Here is an 8,050-nt window from a genome sequence, read left to right as displayed (position 1 = left end):
GTGCTCAGGAAATTGTTGGAGAAGGCAGGAAAGTACACAATCGATTTTAGAAAGATTTCTAGCCAAAATGGTTTTGTTGTTGTTTTTGTGTTTCGAGGAGTAAACATCAGTTAATGGGGGAAAGAAGATTCATAAGTCATTTAAATGGGCCACTTCTTTCCTAACATACTGGACAAATTGGGCATTACTGTATTTCAAACAAAGCATGAAAAATCTCTTTAGAAGTGTGTCATTCTACAAATATCACTATAACTGCAATAATGTGATTTAGGAAGGAAAGAGAGAGACATACACCCAAAGACTACTACTAACTCCTGGACATGTTAGACATTATTACCATTCCATCTTTCTTGCCATTGTTCCCCAACCACATATATTCTCAACTTTTACCTAGCTATTAACATAATATGTGATTTATTTTGCTTTGGTATGACATCATTCATCACATACTTTCCATGTACCTACATAATATTCATAATTTTCATTTTGATAGCTGCCTAATAGTCCATGTTCCTAAATTGCTTCTAATTTTGCCAATTATCCATAAACAATACTGCAATAAACACCTTCCCATATACAGCTATTCTGTCCTTGTGTAGTTTTGGATTACTATCAAAGAAAAAATTTACCAAAATGAAATTAGAAATATATCTAAATTAAGAAATATATTTGAACAGTGACCTGTTTTACAAGGTTGTGGTGAAAATGAGGTTGTAATACCAATCAAAGCCCTCCTCCCCAGATTAGCAGAAATTTAACTCCTCACTTGACTCTCCCCACTTCCCTGAATTGCCCAAGAACCCAGAGATTCATTCAGTCAAACTCTTCACAGAGGGAAAACTAGAGAATCTGACCACCGTCCAGTGGACACTTGATGACGCCTGCTGTTGCTTCAGTTACTCCTGTACTATGGCACATGCATCTAATGAGTGGATGTCCATGGCTCTTAAACCATGAATTCACAGCACCCACCTGTGAAGAGGGCCCCGTGGGCATCATTGTTCCTCTACTAACAGATGAAGATAGACAGGCTCTGAGAAGTAGTGACACAACCAGGAAGGGACAAAGACAGACCTTCCATTTCTCGGACAGGGGTTCATCCATTTCACCGTGCAAGTTCATAGTGTACAAGATCCATGCCAAGAAAAATCTGACGGTATGTAGGGACAGGACCTGATTTTTTTCTTAATGTAGAAGGGTGATTCTGCACAGTATACGTAGTTGTGCTTCCACGTCAATGACCCATAAAACATCTTGTGAGGACAGAAAACATAACATATATAAAATTATGCTCTAAAAAAGCCTTACACATTGTTGGCCTCAAATGATTTTAGCCAGTTGAAATTAAAATTATTTAGAGATTAATTTTAACCTAATTTGGATTTTGTTGAAGATGTAGTAACTTTAAAAACAATGTGAAAGAATGGAGCTGGAAATGCAGTAGTGAAATACCATCTACAAACAATACACTATTGAATTTTAGATGTATAGAGTCATTTACATGTGAATGACGTGTCACTACAGCGTATGACAGAGATTAATTCACTCCCTTTTAACTTTAAAAGCATTTATCCAATACTTTGTGCAATTGTGCCCTCTGCTGGATGAACATGGGTATTATTTTACAGGGCTATACATAGGAAACAATGCTTTATAATCATGTTTTCAAAGTAAAACTTTTCAGTACTTGAATTCTGTGTATATTTCAGCAATTGGTTGGTTCTATCCCACACAAACTTCCTAGTCTTCTTTTTAAATTACTGATAAAGAATCTCATTTTCAGAAATTCAAAATACTGTTAAAGATTAGCCCAGAACTGTTCAGTGCTATCAGCTGAGTAAATTGTTACTTCTCAAAAAAGAACTCATAATTAAATATAAATATGGATAAATCTCTTGAAAGTTTCTCATATCTCAACAAAATGCATAATGAAACCATTTATTATGATATTTAAGTTTCTCATATCTCAACAAAATGCATAATGAAACCATTTATTATCGTATTTAAGTTTACAAATATCCACCCAATTATTGTCTCATTTTGTTTCATTATTTAACAATATTTACTCCATGTAGCATACTGGATTTCAATGATTCACAATGAAATAATATGTGGTCTCAATTCTCAATAATTTTATTATTAAATGGAAAATGGTGAGAAGTAAATGAACAACTGCAGCGTAGCACATGCCATTGTAGGTGGCAAGCCACCGAGGTGCTAAGGCAAGAGACCGAGGGCACAAGCTGTTCCAGTATAATAAAATATATAAAATAAGAATATCTATACCAGATATAGATAATAGACATGATTATATATGAATATCATTAATCATTAGTTTGTAGCAATTACTCTTTATTCCAATATAATAATAATCCTCGCTCTACAATCATAACCTAGGAAAAACCAGGCAAAACAGAGATAGGAGCTGAGGGGACATAGTGAGAAGTGACCAGAAGGCAAGAGTGCAAGCCTTCTGTTATGCCTGGACAGGGCCACCAGAGGGCTCCTTGGTCTAGCGGTAACACCAACATCTGGGAAAACGCCGGTTACCAAGCAGACCGTGGTCTAGCAGTAGCGTCAGTGCCAAGGAAAAGCACCCACTACTTAGCAGACCGGGAAAAAAGGTCTGCTAAAACTCCCCCTTTCCCCGGGGGAGTTTAGAGAAGACTCTACTCCTCCACCTCTTGTGGAGGGCCTGACATTAGTCAGGCCCGCCTGCAGTTATCCGGAGGCCTAACCGTCTCCCTGTGATGCTGTGCTTCAGTGGTCACACTCCTAGTCTGCTTTCATGTTCCATCCTGTACACTTGGCTCTGCCTTCTAGACAGTAGTAGCAAAATTAGTGAAAGTACTAAAAATCTCTGATATGAAGAAATAACAGTGTAGGCTGTGTGCTCTCTCTCTCTCTCTGTCTCTCCGCCTCGGCTGCCAAACAGGAAAGGGCCCCCTGTCCAGTGGACATGTGACTCACGTGACCTTGTCAATCACTGGAGATGACTCACATTCCTTACCCTGCCCCTTTGTCTTGTATCCAGTAAATATCAGTGCAGCCTGGCATTCGGGGCCACTACTGCTCTTTGCTTCTTGGTGATAGTGGTCCCCCGGGCCCAGCTGTCTTTTCTTTTATCTCTTTGTCTTGTGTCTTTATTTCTACAATCTCTCGTCTCCACACACGGGGAAAAAAACCCACCAACTCTGTGGGGCTGGACCCTACATGCCGTGAACACTGGGATGTTCCAGATTCCCCTTCAATGAGGAACTTGTTGCTCCAGTCACAGAGAGCCTCCTTACACAATGTCACACCCCTTTTCAGGAGCCCACATCCAATGACTGATCCATGCTGAAGAAAAAGTGCTCACCATAGCAGCCCAACTTTCTACAACTCAGAAGGGCCATTCTAGCTCCCTAAATCCCCTAGGGTTTACCACAGTTGTTAGGCACACATCCAAGCTCAGCCCCTCTCTCTACCCCAGTGGTTTTCAACTGAGGGCAATTTGCTATCCCCTCCTTCCCCACCACCAGCATATTTTGAGAAATGTCTATTCAAATCTTTTACCCATTTTAAAAATCAGATTATTAGAGGCTTTTTTTTTTCTTTAGAGTTGTTTGGGCCCTTTATATATTCTGGTGATTAATCCCTTGCCAGAGGGGAAAATATTTGTTTGCAAATATTTTCTCCCATTCTGTGGACTGTTTCTTCACGTTGTTGATTGTTTCCTTTGCTGTGCAGAAGCTTTTTAACTTGATATGATCCCTCTTGTCCATTTTTGCTTTGGTTGCTTGTGTTTGTGGGGTATTACTCAAGAAATATTTGTCCTGGAGAGTTTCCCCAATGTTTTCTTGTAGTAGTTTCATAGTGTGAGGTCTTAGATTTAATTATTTAATTCATTTTGGTTTGATTTTTGTATATAGTGAGATAGGGGTCTAGTTTCATTCTTCTGCATATGGGCATCCAGTTCTCCCAGCACCATTTACTGAAAAGATTATCTTTTCCCCAGTGTATGTTCTTCCTACCTTTGTCAAAAATGAGTTCACTGCAGGTATGCAGATTTTTTTCTGGGTTCTCAGTTCTGTTCATTGGTCTATGTGTCTGTTTTTATGCCAATACCAAGCTGTTTTGGTTACTACAGCTCTGTAGTATAATTTGAAGTCAGGTAATGTGATTCCTCTAGTGTTTTTTTTTTTTTTTATGATAACTTTGGATATTCTGGGTGTTTTGTGGTTCCATATAGATTTTAGGATTTTTTTTCTATTTCTGTGAAGAATGTCATTGGTATTTTGAAAGGGATTGCATTGAATCTGTAGATCACTTTGAGTAGTATGAACATCTTAATGATGTTGATTCTTCAAATTCATGAACATGGACTATCTTTCCATTTTTTAGTGTCCTTTTCAATTTCTTTCATCAGTGTTTTATAGTTTTCATTAAAGAGACGTTTCACTTTTTTGGTTAATTCCTATGCATTTAATTTTATTTGTGGCTATTGTAAATTAGACCACTTTATTTCTTTTTCAGTTTGTTCACTGGTAGCATATAGAAATGCTACTGATTTTCATATATTGATTTTGTATCCTGCAACTTTACTGAATTTATCAGTTCTAATGTTTTGGTAGAGTCTTTTGAGGTTTTTTTGGCATGAAAGGATGGTGAATTTTATCAAATGTTTGTTCAGCATCAATCTAAATAATCACACGGGTTTTGTCCTTCATTCTAATATGATGTATCACATTGACTGATTTGCATATGTTGAACCATCCTTGCATCCCAGAGATAAAACCCAGTTGATCATGATGAATGATCTTTCTAGTGTATTGATGAATTCAGTTTGCTAATATTTTGTTGAGGATTTTTGCATCAATATCCATCAGGGATATTGGCCTGTAGCTTTTGTATTCTTTTTGTTGTTGCTGTTAAATGTGTCTTTGCCTGGTTTTGGTATCAGGGTAATATTGGCCTTATGGAATGAGTTTGGAAGCACTGCCTCTTCCTCTATTTTCATTTGTTTCAAGACATTTTTCAACTTCTGTCTTAATTTCTTCATTGACCCACTGGTCATTCAGGAGCATATTGTTTAATTTCCATGTATTTGAATAGTTTCCAAAATTCCTCATCGATTTCTAGTTTTATTCCATTATGGTCAGAGAAGATACTTGATATCATTGTAATTTTTTTGAATGTTTTAAGACTTGTTTTATGACCCCCCCATATGGTCTCTCCTTGAGAATAATCCATATGTTGAGAAAAAAAAAAAATGTGTCTTCTGCAGCTATCAGATAAAATATTCTCTAAATAGCTATTAGATATTGGTCTATAGTGCATATTAAGTTTGATATTTCCTTGTTGATTTTCTACCTGGAAGATCTGTCAAATGCTGAAAAGTAGGGTGTTGAAATCTTCTGCTATTATTGTAATGGAGCCTATCTCTTTCTTTAGCTCCTATAATATTTGCTTTATATATCTGAGTGCTCCAGTATTGAATGCATATATATATATATATAAAATTGTTATATCCTAAAGAATGGTTATTTTAAAGTAATGGCATTGCAAGTCATTCTTGTTGTTTTCCTTTGAACTTAAGTGCCTCAGTTGTCCAAGATTTGCGTTTTTATTATTATATTTTTCTTTTTTGCATTAAGCACATGTTACCTTTGCAGTCTGGGGAGAGAAAATCTTGTAATTTTAAAGAAAAAGGGCATGGACTATAGTATTAAATACTGCAGAGAGGCCCAAGTATAGTAGATGGAAAAAGTCAGCAGTGATGCCAGTGAGACAGTTGTACCGGAATGGACATGCTCGAAGAGAACCAGCTGTGGGGTGAGTGGAAAGTAGGTGAGGAAATAAAGGTATCTCACTTTTTACAGAAGTATAACCAAAAAGAGAGGTGGAAAAATAGAAAGCTGAGGAGAGGGGAGTGAAAAATCAGCCCAAATGATTTTAAAGATCAGAGAACCTGAGCCAGTTTGATGCTGATGGGGAAGAAGCCAGGAAAGAGAAAGGCAATGATATGAGAGGTGTACAATTGAGGGTATGAGGTGCCTGTGAGGACATGGAATTGGATCCAGATAACAACGTGACTGGGTTGGCCTAAGCAGAAGCAAAGGCACTCATTGTGTCTCTTTAAACCAAGAGGCACGGTGAGTGCAGATGGCAATACATTTCAAGGTGATGAAATCTGTGCCTGGTCATCTCAATTGTGTCAATAGGAAGTGGTCATCTGCTGAAAGGAAGGGTCTGGGGCTGGTGAGGAAGGGGCTTGAGAAGGTGAAATCAAAGAGAAACTATGGCAGAGGACCTGAGCCGGACCTGAAGCGAGGACCTGCTAGCGAGTGCTCCCGGGAAACTGTTCTTTCCTTTACCCAACTTCAAAGTAAGAATTCAGGACTACTGTTCGCAGGTGGTTTAGCACCACTTACTTGATCCAGGTAAGGGGACTGGTTCCCAAGCTGTTTCTTCACAACACTTAGGTGGCAGATGGGTCCCAGCTGGGGGACAGGGGAGGATCCAAAAAGCCCCATGAGATTAGCTATGGCTTCCCACGGCTGGCAGGATTTTCACACCTGACACCTGAACTTTGGGGCCCCAGTACCAGAGTTTGAGATTCGTCTGTGCTACTTCCTGTGTTAGGTAATAACCTCTATATATTTCCTTACCATAGGTCCTTTAAAGAAACTACATCCTCTAGCCATGCCTTTTGGCTTCTCTCCCTCAATCTCTACTTGGTTGAGATAAACAGGAGTGAAAATCTCCAAAGTGTAAACGAGAGGACATGTCGTGCTGCATCTGGTGCCGTTTTCTCCCAGCACTGCCTCCCCATCCTTTCCAGACACACCAGGATACACTGATAGGGGACTACTATGCCTTAACAGGCACTAGGATTTTAGATGCCTTGTTTGAAGGAGTGGTTCTCAACCAGAAGCCATACCCCACACCCTCACCCTAGGGACATTTGTCAATGGCTGGAAACATTTTTGGTTGTCATAAATGGGGGCAGGGAGAGACATCCAGTGGGCAGAGGCCAAGAATGCTTCTAAATATCCTACAATACACAGAATAGCCCCCACAATGAATTATGCAGCCCGAAATGCCAATAGTGCCGAAAGTGAGAGATCATGTTTAGAGTTCCTCATCTGACAGGATTCTTTAAAGTTTTGCTATAATCCATTTAAAATTTGAAGCATATGCCTAGAAAAATTAAAGAAAATGCCAAGGAATTGCCATTTGTAAATTTCCACCAGATGGCGCTAAACGACAAGTGAAAATCGAACCTCCTCTAGCCTCCATTTCAAAATTCGCTTTCTCTCCCTGGTCAACCCCCTGGAGTAACAATCCCCATTCTTTTCAAATAGGATTGTTCCTTAGGTGCTTAGTGTTCCCCACCACCAGTGTTTTTATGCAAGTGAGTTAAAGTGAGTAATGACTAAAATTCAGACTTAAAGATTCAGAAAAGAACAGGACTACCTCCTCAATCAGCTACAAAATTTCCATTCCCTGTAGCAACAAGGGTATGGGAGAATCAGCTAGTTTCTTTTCTTCTTTAGTCAACTTTTAGCTGGGCACTTGGCCATCTGAAAAAGACAATTCCAAGCTCCTTTACCTAGGAGGGCTAAGTAATGAAGTTCAGGCCATTAGTAGGAAGTGATCAGAAGTGCTGTGGGCCACCTCTGGGTAGTACTCTTAAAGCAGTGGTTCTCAACTGGGGGTGACTTTGCCCCCCCACGCCAGCCCAGGAGACATCTGGCAATGTCTGAGAACATTTTTGCCTGTCACAACTGGGAGACAGTACTGGCATCTTGTGAGTAGAGACCAGAAATGCTACTAAAACTCCTACAATGCACAGGACAACCCCTAAAACACAGAATTATCCAACCCCAAATGTGAATAGTGCCAAGGTGGAGAAACCCTTAGAGGTAAAGGGCATGCCTCTGGCTTTCCCTTTCCCACTGGCTGAAAGGTGCAGCGGTGCACCATCTTGGACCATGTGGGCCAAGGCAAGAAACCAAGGAGGGTGGAGCTATGAGACAGGTAGAGCTGCCATACTCTGGACTCCTTA

The sequence above is a fragment of the Theropithecus gelada genome, chromosome X, assembly GCF_003255815.1.
Source record: "Theropithecus gelada isolate Dixy chromosome X, Tgel_1.0, whole genome shotgun sequence".
NCBI lineage: Eukaryota > Metazoa > Chordata > Mammalia > Primates > Cercopithecidae > Theropithecus > Theropithecus gelada.
Note: the sequence above shows the minus strand (reverse complement) of the source record.